Source organism: Melanerpes formicivorus, unplaced genomic scaffold, assembly GCF_026170545.1.
Source record: "Melanerpes formicivorus ecotype bairdi unplaced genomic scaffold, bMelFor1.0.p_v2 SCAF_8, whole genome shotgun sequence".
Lineage (NCBI taxonomy): Eukaryota > Metazoa > Chordata > Aves > Piciformes > Picidae > Melanerpes > Melanerpes formicivorus.
In genome coordinates, this window is record NW_027142360.1 from 22,363,559 (window position 1) to 22,376,106 (window position 12,548).

Sequence of the window (12,548 nt, forward strand, 5' to 3'; positions counted from 1 at the left end):
CAAGAAACTGGAGGTGACCACCATCCTAGGCAGTTGCCTGTGCTTTCCCCCACACCATGCCACTTATAATTATCCAGCCTCAGGGTAGATATCCAGGTGGTATTCTTGGGAAAGACCTGCATCACTCTCTACAAGACCTGGCCCATCAATTGAGTGAGATTGCATCTAAACCAATTGGCTAGTGGAATAACTATATCATAACATGCCAGTAACCAGCACACAGCTTTAAACAACACCAGAGCTTTAAGCCATTTCCCTTCGGTGAAAAGCACCACCAGAAAGAGCACACTGAGTACAAGTTCATAAAGTTTTATGTAATGTGACCAGGGCTGGGTCCCAGCACATTGGCCCCATCTGCCCCCAGAAACAAATGCATCAACATGACGAATATGCTACAGAAAAAAAACCCCAGTGTACAAAATGCTTTTAACAAGCCTTAATTGAATCCTCTTGTTATCTTTCTTGTCTTTATCTCAGTCCTTTCAAGCTGCACATGGGGATGCCAGAATAAACTGTCTAGTTTTAGCATAGTCTGCTCTAACAAGCAAGCCCTCTCCACAAAGTTCGGGAGGGAAAGTAACACAGAAAGCCCAGGGCTGAGATAAGGAGTTTAATGAAAATCATACAATGTACAATTACCCTAGCCTATTGTGCAGGAAAGCACAGCAAAAGCAGAAGCAGCAGCAGCAGCTATTTCTTGAACTAAATTTCTAACACTGGTTTTGAATGTTTGACAACGGAGCTCATGGTGACCTCAGACACCTGAAAAACACACACGTGTTTATGTAGCAGGGTGGAAGTTGTGGTAATGGGCTTGATTTTCTTCTAGTCTGGCTCTTTTGTGTTTGAAGTGCCTGACTATTATTGTGTATCTTTGAGATTGTACCTTCCAAGGCACGGCCCAACCAAATGTTTATATTTAACGGTGGGCTGAAGTAGTCCTCCTGAAATAAAAGATGTTACCTTGCACTATGTAATCATTTCCCAGGATCTAGATAGGATATAAATGATTATATTTTAAGTGCTGGACACACTGAAGAGATAGCTAGAATGGGGTTTTAAAGAAAATGCTATTTATTTATTTATTTATTTAATCTTCATGTTGCTACAAATCATATGTATGAGGGTAGACTTTCATATGTAGAATGACTTTTCTGTATTATCTCTGAATACAGAGTTAACCAGGTTGGAAAAGACCTTTGAGTTCCTGGAGTCCAACCTATCACCCAACACCATCTAATCAACTAAACCATGGTGCTAAGTGCCCCATCCAGTCTCTGCATTCCTTCTGCTCTAATTTTCAATGACTTAGTGGTTTTCATTCTGTGTTTCCTAATCTATAGTGTCAATTTCTTTGGCAGGGATTGTCTCTTTATATATGCTTTGTAGTAACACTACAGCTAGATAGAGTGGTGATTGAAACATTTGGGACCTATTGTAAAAGGAAACAATTACTAATCTTTGTTGTAGGTGCAGCAGTAACATGCCTAGCAACTCGGTGTTTGAGAGCTGGCCAGTGTTACAGTATCACAGTATCACCGTATAACTTAGGTTGGAAAGGACCTCGAGGATCATTGAGTCCAACCTATCAACACAGACCCCATGACTAGACCATGGCACCAAGTGCCACGTCCAATCTCCTCTTGGACGCCTCCAGGGTCGATGACTCAACCACCTCCCCGGGCAACCCGTTCCAATGCCGAATGACTCGCTCGGTGAAGAACTTCCTCCTCACCTCGAGTCTAAACCTCCCCTGGCGCAGCTTGAGACTGTATCCCCTTGTTCTGGTGCTGGTTGCCTGGGAGAAGAGTTCCAGTAAGAAGAGTAATTACTCCCTCTTCTAAAACCTTTTGGGTTTTTTTTGCCAGTCCACATTTGTATCACACATAAACAAGATCTGCAAACCGACCGCAATTCAGGGAACGCTTAATCAGGACACTTTTTGAGGTTGGGGCTTTAGCACCAATGAAACAATGTATTGAACAGTACAATGAGGCTATGCGGTGAGATGCTTTACCAATGCTGCCATCTCCTGCTAGTCGTTGGTATTGTCACCCTTAAAAATTCATGTGCTTTTTAAAAGCAAACCCAAGAACAGTCCTCCAAATCCTGGAGTTAACAAATGGCTTCCTTCCCTCCCTCCCTCTCTTCCTCCCTCCCTCCCTTCCTTCCTGCCTTCCTCCCGTCCCTCTCTCCTTCTCCTAAAGCCTCTCAGTTTTTGTGTAACTAAATTCCTTCAACACGTAGCTGCAGTCACAGTGAGTATGGTGAGACTCTGAAACAGGCTGCCCAGAGAGAAGCTGTGGAGTCTCCTACAGAGACTATTAAAACCTGCCTGTACACATTGCTGTGTGGCCTGCCTTAGGTGATCCTGCTTTGGCAGGGGATTTGGACTCGATGATCTTCAGAGGTCTCTTCCAACTCCTACCATTCTATGATTCTATGATTTGGACTTTTCCTGGGTTTCTTGTTATCCTTATAATACAAGGTGGTAGATTTTCAATGAGGATACCATTTTCTTGAGAGCCAGTTTGAGATTTCCAATACTGTCTAGAAGTTATGTGTTATAGGATGCTGATTTGAACTGGAACAGAACTGACAACTTGAATATTTGGCTCTGTAATATAATTTCACATTCAGCCCCTTAGAAACTCCCCCTGTAATGTCAGTCTGGCTTTGCTACTCTGGCATTTCAGTGGTGTGTGAAGACAACTGTTTTTATTTTCACATTTATTTTTTTTATTACCATTTTTGTTTGGTTCTCTGCTTGGAGTGCTCTTGGCTAGGTAATTTATGGCCTAATATCAGAGCCCTAGACAGTTGTGGTGGTTGCCAGAGGCTTGACAATCAGATCTAAGAAGTGTTTTAAAGATACATTTTGTTTGAAATTGCTTTTCTGTTTTTCCCCAGATGAAATCCCACTGCTACACACATTTGTTTTGGAATGGGAGGAGCGGGAATGGAGGAGAGCTGGTGTGTGTTTACAAAGACCTCTTAAAGCTTTTGAGAGGCTAAAGCTTGCTGGAGAAACGAGAACTGAGTCGCTTGGATTTCAAAAGAGGTAGAGTTTTAAAAGACTGGGATGGACATTAGGGTAATTAGTCTAAGGCTATGGCTAACATTTGCATTTGTACACCTTGATGTGCTGAATGCACATGTTGTAAGCCTTTTTGTCTTGTGAGCTGCTGCAGAGTAGCATCCTGTGTGGTGCGGTGCAGCTGTGGAACAGTAAGTTGAGCCAAGGCTGCTTTAGCCTGATGAGATCCTGTGGTTTAATAAAATGGATAAACTTTCTAGGCAGCTCTAGAGGGAATCCTGATAGCTTTTTGTTTCTTTTCTGCTTGCTACTGCTTTAAAAAAGTTCTTTACTCTGGGGATGGTGAAATACTAGAACAGGTTGCCCAGGGAGGTGGTGGAGGCCCCATCCCTGGAGACATTCAAGGTTAAGCTTGATGGGACTCTGAGCAACCTGATCTAGTTGGGGATTACTTCAGGGGGATTGGACTAGATGATCTGTAGAGGTCCCTTCCAAGTAGTGTGTTCTATGATTCTGTGATTTCCTTTTGTTTTATGATGGCTCTTCACTGAAGCTCCCATCCAGTTCCTCAGCTGATCTTTACAAGGTATCTCCAGAATTTACCAAACAAACTAATTTTTCCTTTCTCACCTGGTTGCATTATTGACTTTCAATCTCTCTGCTGCTTTTATACTGAGGAAGGGCATGCAGCGTTTGAGTGCTTGCAGCAGGCTGTGTGGACTGACAGTGACCTTTCTGCAGCAACACTTTGTCCAGCTCCAGTCACCCATTAGATATTCTCTCTGTAAAAAGCAACTGTGTTTCAGCTTTGTGTCTTGTAATTGTCTTCCCTTTTCTAGAACTGCCTGCTCACCTCTTTTGCTGACCACCAAACCTTGCCCTTCCTGTGCTTCCTTCCCCTCCATGTGCATTTTGTCTCCCCCTGCCCTGAGATTTTTAGCAATCACATGTGTCACACAAATCCCATTTTTACTCTTGAAACATCCATTTCTACTGCTATACTTTTTTTTTTTCTGGGTGTCTCATTCTTTTCCCCCTTAGAAAAATACCTGGTCCCATCTGAAGAACACAGTGTCAGTCAGATGGTTTCTTTGCTTTAATGAGAATTTTGATGATGATCATGCTAGCTTACTAGTGTTCCTTTTTGCATCTCAACTTGCAGCCTCCTTGCTTTTAGCCAACATGTCACCACAGCTTCAGGGCACAACTGCCTTTTGCATAAAGGCACAAATGTAACTTTGGGCTGAAAATAATAACAGTAAAAAAGGAATCCTTGATAAATGCAACATTAATAGGGTTGAATGGAATTAAATAAAACAAATATGTGACAACAAAAGGAAAAAAGAAAAAGATGTATAATCTAAACATCCCCAGCCCAGCTCTTCTACACAAGAGCATTGTGTCTGGGCTGTGAAGTCCTGCTGACATAGGCATGTTAGGTACTGTTATGAAGTGCTACAATAATATGTCAGATCACCTTCCCCAGCAGTTTAAGCTCAGATAATGGGCTCTGAAAGACAGTGGATGAGGAATACTTGCACCTTCTGCCCTTCTGGCGGTGAGGATACTACTGATCGGAGTGAGGAAATTGAGGGTGACATGCATCTGAGGAATGCTAATGCCTTATATCACTTCAGTTCTCTTTGGAATGAATGTGTATCTAACCCAAGGCAAGGCTGAAAAGATGCTGGTAATGTGGCTTGATATTACAGACACTGAAAGTTCCTGCCTCTGAGGGGCTTTCTGCTTTCTCAAGAGAGATTGCAGTAACCTGTGGCACAGGAAAGAGTATGTGTGAGAAGCAGAGGATCAGGTGTCACCTCTGAATTTTGTCTGACCTTCAGATTTAGACTGAGCCACTGAAAATATTTTGGGGTTTATCTCACCATGGGGAAGGAGGTTGATTTCCAGCTGGATAGTGATTTATCATCTGCTCCATCACTGCTCTGTGTCTATCCTTGAGTAGATACAGATGGAGCTCTCATACAAGGCTCCCTGTCTGGAAGCTGATGCTTTGATTCAGATACCCTGTGTTTGGAATCAGATCCTAACCCACATAAAAACACAGACGGACCCCAAGAGCTGAAGTGCAGTTCATGCCTTAAGACAGGCTGTCTGGGTGTTTGCTCCATTCCTGACATTTATGCAAGGCTCTCTTTTTTGTCCTAGGAACATTATTGCCCAGCAAAGTATATAATGCAGCTGGTGTTAGATAATCCATTTAATAGCCATTATAATTTAAACTAATGCTTCCTGGACCTCATGTACTGGGAATGATCACAGCTCTGTGTGTGTATGTGTGGGGTTATGCACTTTTTATTGTGGTTGTCCTGCAACTGCCCTTCTGTCAGTGAGCCCACAAAATGGCTGTCAAGCTGGGCTAGAGAGCAAGTCTTGTGAGGAAGGGCTGAGGGGACTGGGATTTTAGTCTGGAAAAAAGGAGGCTGAGGTGAGACCTCATTGCTCTCAACTACCTGAAAGAAGCTTGTAGTGAGGTGGGGACTGATCTCTTCTCCCTATTGTCAAGTGATAGGACAAGAGGAAATGGCCTGAAATTGTGCCAGGGGAGATTTAGATTGGATATTAGAAAAAAATTCTTTACTGAAAGAGCAGTCAGGCATTGGAATAGGTTGTCTGGGGAATTGGTGGAGTCACCATCCCTGGTGGTGTTCAAAAAACATGTAGACATGGCACTTTGGGACAAGGTTTCACGGCCACACTTGTGTTAGGTCAACATTTGGACTTGATGATCCTCGAGGTGTTTTCCAACCAAAACAATTCTACGACTCTGTGTTGGTCTCTCAGGTGGGAAGAAGGAAGAAATGTTCTCTGATCCTGCATGGTGAAACTGAGAAATCTACAGAATAGATACTGACAAAGAGAAGTCTAAAAGCTGGTGAAAACAGCTAGATAGAAAACAAATCACTGGGACAAGGAAAGCACCACTTTCAACATGACTAAATTTCATAAATTGATATTCTCAGTATGCTTTCATTGCCATGTGACAGAAAACCACACACTGCATGAGGTTCACACAAGAGGATCATGTGAGATGAAGAGCACTCAAATCTTTTATCCTTGCAGGGAAACATGGCAAGCGTTCCCAGGGCATGTGTTTTTGCCAGTCACACCCAACTTTTCCCTGCATTCTTCTCTGTTGAAGAGACGTGTCCTAGAAATTATAACGGTCTGAAATGATCATTTCCCTCATTGACTCAATTATATGCAGCCAGATAAAGGTTTTGCTTTTGAATACTGTTAGTGCTCAGCATTCAGGAGGAATTGGTAATATTTTTGTGATGCCTCAGATGCATCCCCTTCTCTGCGGCACTGCAAGGTTGCCCGTATGCGGTGGGGAGGAGGGCTGATTGTTCAGCGTGGTGGATGAGGAGAGCTCTTCTGTTCCATCCCCCCCGACACTGCTCTGATGAGCCCATCAGGGCGCTGAAGATGTGTACAATGAGTGCTGAGCACGTCGTGCAAATAAGCACAATAATAATAATGTTGAAGATGGGAAATGAATAATTTTTCTAAATGAAGCTTGGGCAGGAATTCAGATAGAAAGTATGTAATTAAACCAAGCTGGAATCTGATCAAAATACTGAAATGGTACTAGGGGGGAAAAAAAGGAGAAGTTACTTAATGACTATTAGCAGGAAGAGCCTTGGCTTTTTCTTTCATCCAGAAAGAAGACAACTGCCAGAACCAGGAAAAGTTAGATTCCCGAGAGTGTGTCCCTCCTCCTCCCACATGGTTTTCCCATGGGCTGCCAGGATAATACCCATCAGTTCTGGAAGTGGGGCAGAGATTTGTGCAGGGCAGAGACTTTTGGGCTTGAGCCTGGTCAGACAATGGGAGGGCTGGTGGCTGAGCTGAACGCAGCTGGTGCTGGTCCTGGCTGAAGATGCAGGGGGTGGAGATGCCTGGAAGCAAGTTTTAGGCATGGTCCTACTGAAGTGGATGGAATGACTGCTTCCACAGTCCTGCTCCCATGCAAATTGACCAGACCTTTGCTTAAGTTGGACTCTCCAGTATAAACATTACTCAAAGTCCTATGACAGTCTGAGGAAGAAAGACAAGCAGCAAGGATCTTCACCTCATCACAAACCACAAGGGCACATTTGCTGCTATGTGATAAAGACTCAAAACTGCTGCTGGCTTTAGTGGATAGTGATTGCTCCCTCTTCAGCTCCCATGGCTAGAGGATATAACAAATTATCCATAGAGCACCTCTTTTAGCAGGGCAAAGGCTGAACTTTGGTTGTGTATTTGTGGAGCTCAGTGCACAATTAACCTGGCACGATTCACTGTGGCATAGTTCACTGTAAATCCTTACACAATGGAAGGATTGTAATTGCTACATTTCAGTGACTACTGAAAGGAAGTTTGAAGACCAAGTAAAGCAGGATGTTGAGATTTCAGATTGTAGGTCTTTTGAAAGGATTTGAGGCAAAAGGGGAATACCTGCAGTGCTCTGCAATGCTTATGATGTAGCTGCGTGTGCTGACAGGGGATGGTCAAGCAGTACATGACTGTGTGGGCTCACAAGAAGGAAATATCAAGCCTTCATTTCTATGCTGGAGGTGAAGGAGGTGGGAATGTGTTGCCAGCCACATCACAGGCAACCAGCACCAGAACAAGAGAATAGAACAGAATAGAATAGAATAGAATAGAATAGGCCAGACCAGACCAGGTTGGAAGAGACCTTCAAGATCATCGTGTCCAACCTGTCATCCAACACCACCTAATCAACTAACCCATGCAACCAAGCACCCTGTCAAGTCTCCTCCTGAACACCTCCAGTGATGGTGACTCCACCACCTCCCCGGGCAGCCCATTCCAATGGGCAATCACTCTCTCTGTGTAAAACTTCCTCCTGACCTCCAGCCTGAACCTCCCCTGGTGCAGCCTGAGACTGTGTCCTCTTGTTCTGGTGCTGGCTGCCTGGGAGAAGAGACCAACCTCTGCCTGTCTACAACCCCCCTTCAGGTAGTTGTAGAGAGCAATAAGGTCACCCCTGAGTCTCCTCTTCTCCAGGCTAAGGAGCCCCAGCTCCCTCAGCCTCTCCTCATAGGGCTTGTGTTCCAAGCCCCTCACCAACTTTGTTGCCCTTCAGTCTCAAGCTGTGCCAGGGGAAGTTTAGGCTCGAGGTGAGGAGAAAGTTCTTCACCGAGAGAGTCATTCATCATTGGAATGTGCTGCCCAGGGAGGTGGTGGAGTCACCGTCCCTGGGGGTGTTCAAGAGGGGACTGGATGTGGCACTTGGTGCCATGGTTTAGTCATGAGGTCTGTGGTGACAGGTTGGACTCGATAATCTCTGAGGTCTCTTCCAACCTTAGTGATACTGTGATACTGTGCTACAGACCTGTGCTCAGTAGTGGGGAGTGACAACCACACAGCATCTATCCTGTTTTTAAATTCCCATAAAAGGGAGATGTTGCTTGAAGCATGGTTTTATTCCACAGCATGAGTGTCATTTTGCTGCTTATTTGACCCTGCAAAAGCCAGAGTGTGACTTCATTGTGCTTTTGGCTGTGAGGAGCAGTTTTACAGCCACAGGTATGTTGGTGCCTATGGGAGACTCAGCAGGCAAGGAAGTGTTTGCAGAGAAAGGCATTGTTGAATGCCACAAAGCCATATCCTCAGTGATGTTAAGGTCAGTAATCTTACAGGAGCTTGCTGCTGGGCTGAGTCTGGGAGAAATTAAACCAGCAGGAGCAGAGCTACCAGGACAACTGAGGAAATGGCAGCTCGATATGTGCCAGTTACCTGGGATTCCAGGATGGGAGCAGAGGGAGTTTACTGTGGTGGCTTTCATGAGCTTATATATGATTTAGGCCTGGTGAATGTGTGAGCATTGGACTGTAACCCTCCCCCGAGTTACTGAGAGAAAGTCTACAATCTGAACATGCCTGGTGTCCTGCTGTGACTTCTTGATGAGTGCTGCACTGGGGAATCTGTGCTTAAGGTGCTATGAATTGGATCTAAATATGACTTAAGGTAATTTTCTTCTAATTCACACTCAGGCAGTGGAATAGATCTGTCTTCTGAGAATCAAAAGTATTGATGACTCCCTGAGATGCAGTTTGGAAGCATATGAATACCCCCATTTTTTGGTAGATTTTGAGAGCGTTATTTTACTGTGCAGAGATGAACTCCATTAGCAGAACACATGAATTAAAACAAAAGCAGCTTATTTGCCTTGTGAATAACCATTCCTGAGACAAGAAAGCTCATCTAGTTGTGAATATATGGCAACAATGATTATAAATGATGCGATAGGGCTTAATCTTTGGGTTTAATGTTTCCTCAAAATGGTTCTCATACAGAAACATTTTCTTCTTACCTACAGCTGAAATTTGTCACCATGGTAACCTTCTGGATTTGGAGGGGCAGGGTGCTCTAAGCAAATATGTGGCTCCAGCCTCACAAATTGTTATCCAAATTTGGTTTAATTTCTCCTCTCTGTAACATCTGTGAGGTTCTTACATGCTGGACAGCTGCTCACGTAACCAGATCAGATGGAGGCCATACAGATTTAAACGCTTGTTTTCTTTCTTTGAAAGGAGGTGTGTCTGGGGCAATTTCCTCCCTTATTCAACTGGTTCCATCCTTCTTTGGCTACAGCTCCAAGCCAGCTTGGCTCTCTGGGAGCTGCTGGACTGTGCTTTGCTCCGGTGCCTGTGGCATCACCCGCTGTTGCTGTGGAAACATAGAATCCTAAACTAGGTTCCCAACAGCTCAGCACAGGAGAGGAGGCTGTTCATTTACTGGCTTCAATATGCACAGAGTTCTATTTTGTTTTGTTTTGTTTGATGTATATCTGAGGGTGACTCATGGTCTTAAACAGGTGGGGTTTTGCTTTGTTTGGTTTGGGGTCTTTTTGGTATTTTTGAAAGGAAAAATCGTGACACAAATGTGCATGAGGACTTCTGAAAAGAAACTTATTAAAGCCTTGGAGGCTCTTCTCCCCCACAATAGTGTAAGTGCATTATTATTTGAAGGACATGTCAACATCTTGATCATTTAACTTCTGATTTTTGTCTCCCATTTTATGTGTCAAAGTGCTTCCTGCTGCTTGCCCATGTTATCTTCCTGGCTTTTGGGTTGCAGGAGAAGAGGAGGCTGAGGGGAGACCTCATTGCCCTCTGCAACTACCTAAAAGGAGGTTGTAGTGAGGTGGGGGTTGATCTCTTCTCCCTAATATCAAGTGATAGAACAAGAGGAAATTATCTGAAACTGTGTCAGGGGAGCTTTAGGTTGGATACTAGGAAAACATTCTGAAGGAGTGGTCAGGCATTGGAACAGGCTGCCCAGGGAGTTGGTGGAGTCACTGTCCCTGGAGGTGTTCAAGGAATGTGTGGTCATGGCACTTCGGGACTTTATGGCCGGGGTGGAGTTAGGTTCACAGTTGGACTTGATGATCTTAGAGGTCTTTTTCAACCAAAACAGTTCTATGATTCTAAAAGGGAGGAGTTTATGATTAAAGCTCTGGACAAAGCCTGTGTAGACTGAAGTCTCTAGTAGCAAACTACTGACTCTGCCACTAACTTATTAGTTATCGTTACTTGTCTTTCAGCCTGAGGTCCTAGTCTGTAGGCAACACACACTCTGTCTTCTCGTCCTCTAGACTTTTGTCTGAGAAGCAAGCATTGGTGTCAGGGATGTTCTTAATCTGTGCAGTAGTGCCTTGGTTTTCTTCTGAAGCTTCTTGGTTTAGCTAATAAATAAATAAATAAATAGTAAATAAAACAGTTTGAGGGAGTGCAATAATAACTGAAGTGGCTACCCTACCTGTTTGTTTGCCTTTTGAGAAGCTCCTATCCCATCACAGCACTGAGCAGTAAATAAACCCCTGTCATCTGAGTGCACCCACTTCTTTCATCTCCCTCTGATTGACATTTACACCTTCTTTTCTCTTCCCTGTAGGATGGGGGGCTATCAAGACCATTCTTTCATGTCAAGGGTGTGATTTAAAGTGCTGCCTGGCCTGGGCCATCTCTGGCTTCTGTGCATGTCTTTGCTCCTTGGTAGCCATCTGCCAATCTCAAGTACTTCACCCTTAAGAAGAAGAGCAAAACCACCTTGGATTCATCCAGAAGAGTGAGCTTGTGCCTCAGTAGTTACTCAGAGAGCTGATCTGTGCTACAATCTCCCTCATAAGTAGATTTGTTTTAGAAAACAAGGAAACAGCTGGTTTATATCTTCCACTAAGGCCCCATCACCTCTTGGTTAGTGCATGTATTTGAGTACACTGGCAGTACCTCTGAATTTGGCTTCCTAATAGGGGTAAAGTCCTGAAAGGGGGACCTGCAGACACCACTAATTTCCTTCTCAACAGTTCTTAGTTTGTGCTTTGCCCCATCACCTGCCTGACATAGATTGTTGTTGCTGAAGAGAGCTGTTGATGAACATAATTTCGCTCCTTCTGAGCTGGCAAGGAGTATTCAGTGAGCAGTGGAGCTCCTGCAAAGCCACCTCAGATGCAGCATTAAGGCTATAACATTACATGGCACACATACTGTTTTCTGCTGCCAGCTTGGACCTGCTCTTCTCAAGGGGAAAGCTTTTCTCTTATAGACTGTGTCAGAAAGTTTAATGGTCCCAGCAGCACTGGCAGGCAGAGAGATGTCTCCTTCAGAGCAGTTAGAATGCAAGGTCCACCTCTTGGCACCTAGCACATGAAGCTGAGCTGACTATAAATATGCAAGCCACCCACCACACTGCTGTGCCAGTAGGACCTGGGGGCAGAAAACAGCATTTTTGGGACTTTACCAGGCAGAAGAATGTGGAACATGAAATAGCTACATTCACAGGTTGCCATCCACCATCTCGCTTCCTTTATACCATCTTCTCCCCTCTGTCAAGGGCAACACAGAATGAAATGGGGAAAACACATGGTGTGCTGAGGCTGCAGTAAGCTTTCTGGTGTCTCCTACCACATTGCCTCTCTTCTGTTCTACACTTCCCTCCTTTCATCTTGTTTTGAGTGGAGTGCTGAATCACCAGCAGACAGATATTAGGAAAGGGACCTTGTCACTCAGGTGCTTATAGCTACATCTCCCAGCCTGCTGATGTGCCTTGCCTCTACAGAACTGGGTAGGGAAATTTGTAAGAAGGTTTCCCTCCCCCAAGATTTTTGAAGGCACCTTCCTATCAGGTGTGTTCCAAAGCCACAGAATGACTCCTTCCAAAGGGAGCAACTCCCAGTCAGCTCCTGCCAGATTTAAGACAGGTGAGGAGGTGAAAAGAAATTATTTCCAAAGTTATCTAAACTTCTGTTCAAGCCACTTAAATTCTCTTCAGGCTCAGACTGGCATGAGGAACGGGCGGATGTTGTGCTGGGTGCCTGTTGCATTAAAATAAATTGATCTTCTCCCCAGAGCCCCATCTCTTGTGTGCAGCCAAATCAAGTGTGTTTGCAGGAGACTGTATGCTTGTGTTTCTCCCACGACCCTGCTGGCTCATTAGTGTTATTTCTGGAGGTCTTGTTTCCACAGTAACAAGCAAT

At 44.4% G+C, this 12,548-nt stretch overlaps 1 protein-coding gene across 1 annotated transcript in view; it reads left to right on the top strand.

Annotated features, from left to right (window-relative positions):
- GRIN2B (glutamate ionotropic receptor NMDA type subunit 2B) overlaps positions 1–12,548 on the top strand; it is a 294,512-nt gene that overhangs the window by 10,868 nt on the left and 271,096 nt on the right. Inside the window, exon 2 of the mRNA XM_068142627.1 lies at positions 2,911–3,061. The gene's annotated coding sequence lies outside the window, so the exon portion shown is untranslated. The remainder of the gene's footprint in view (positions 1–2,910; positions 3,062–12,548) is intronic.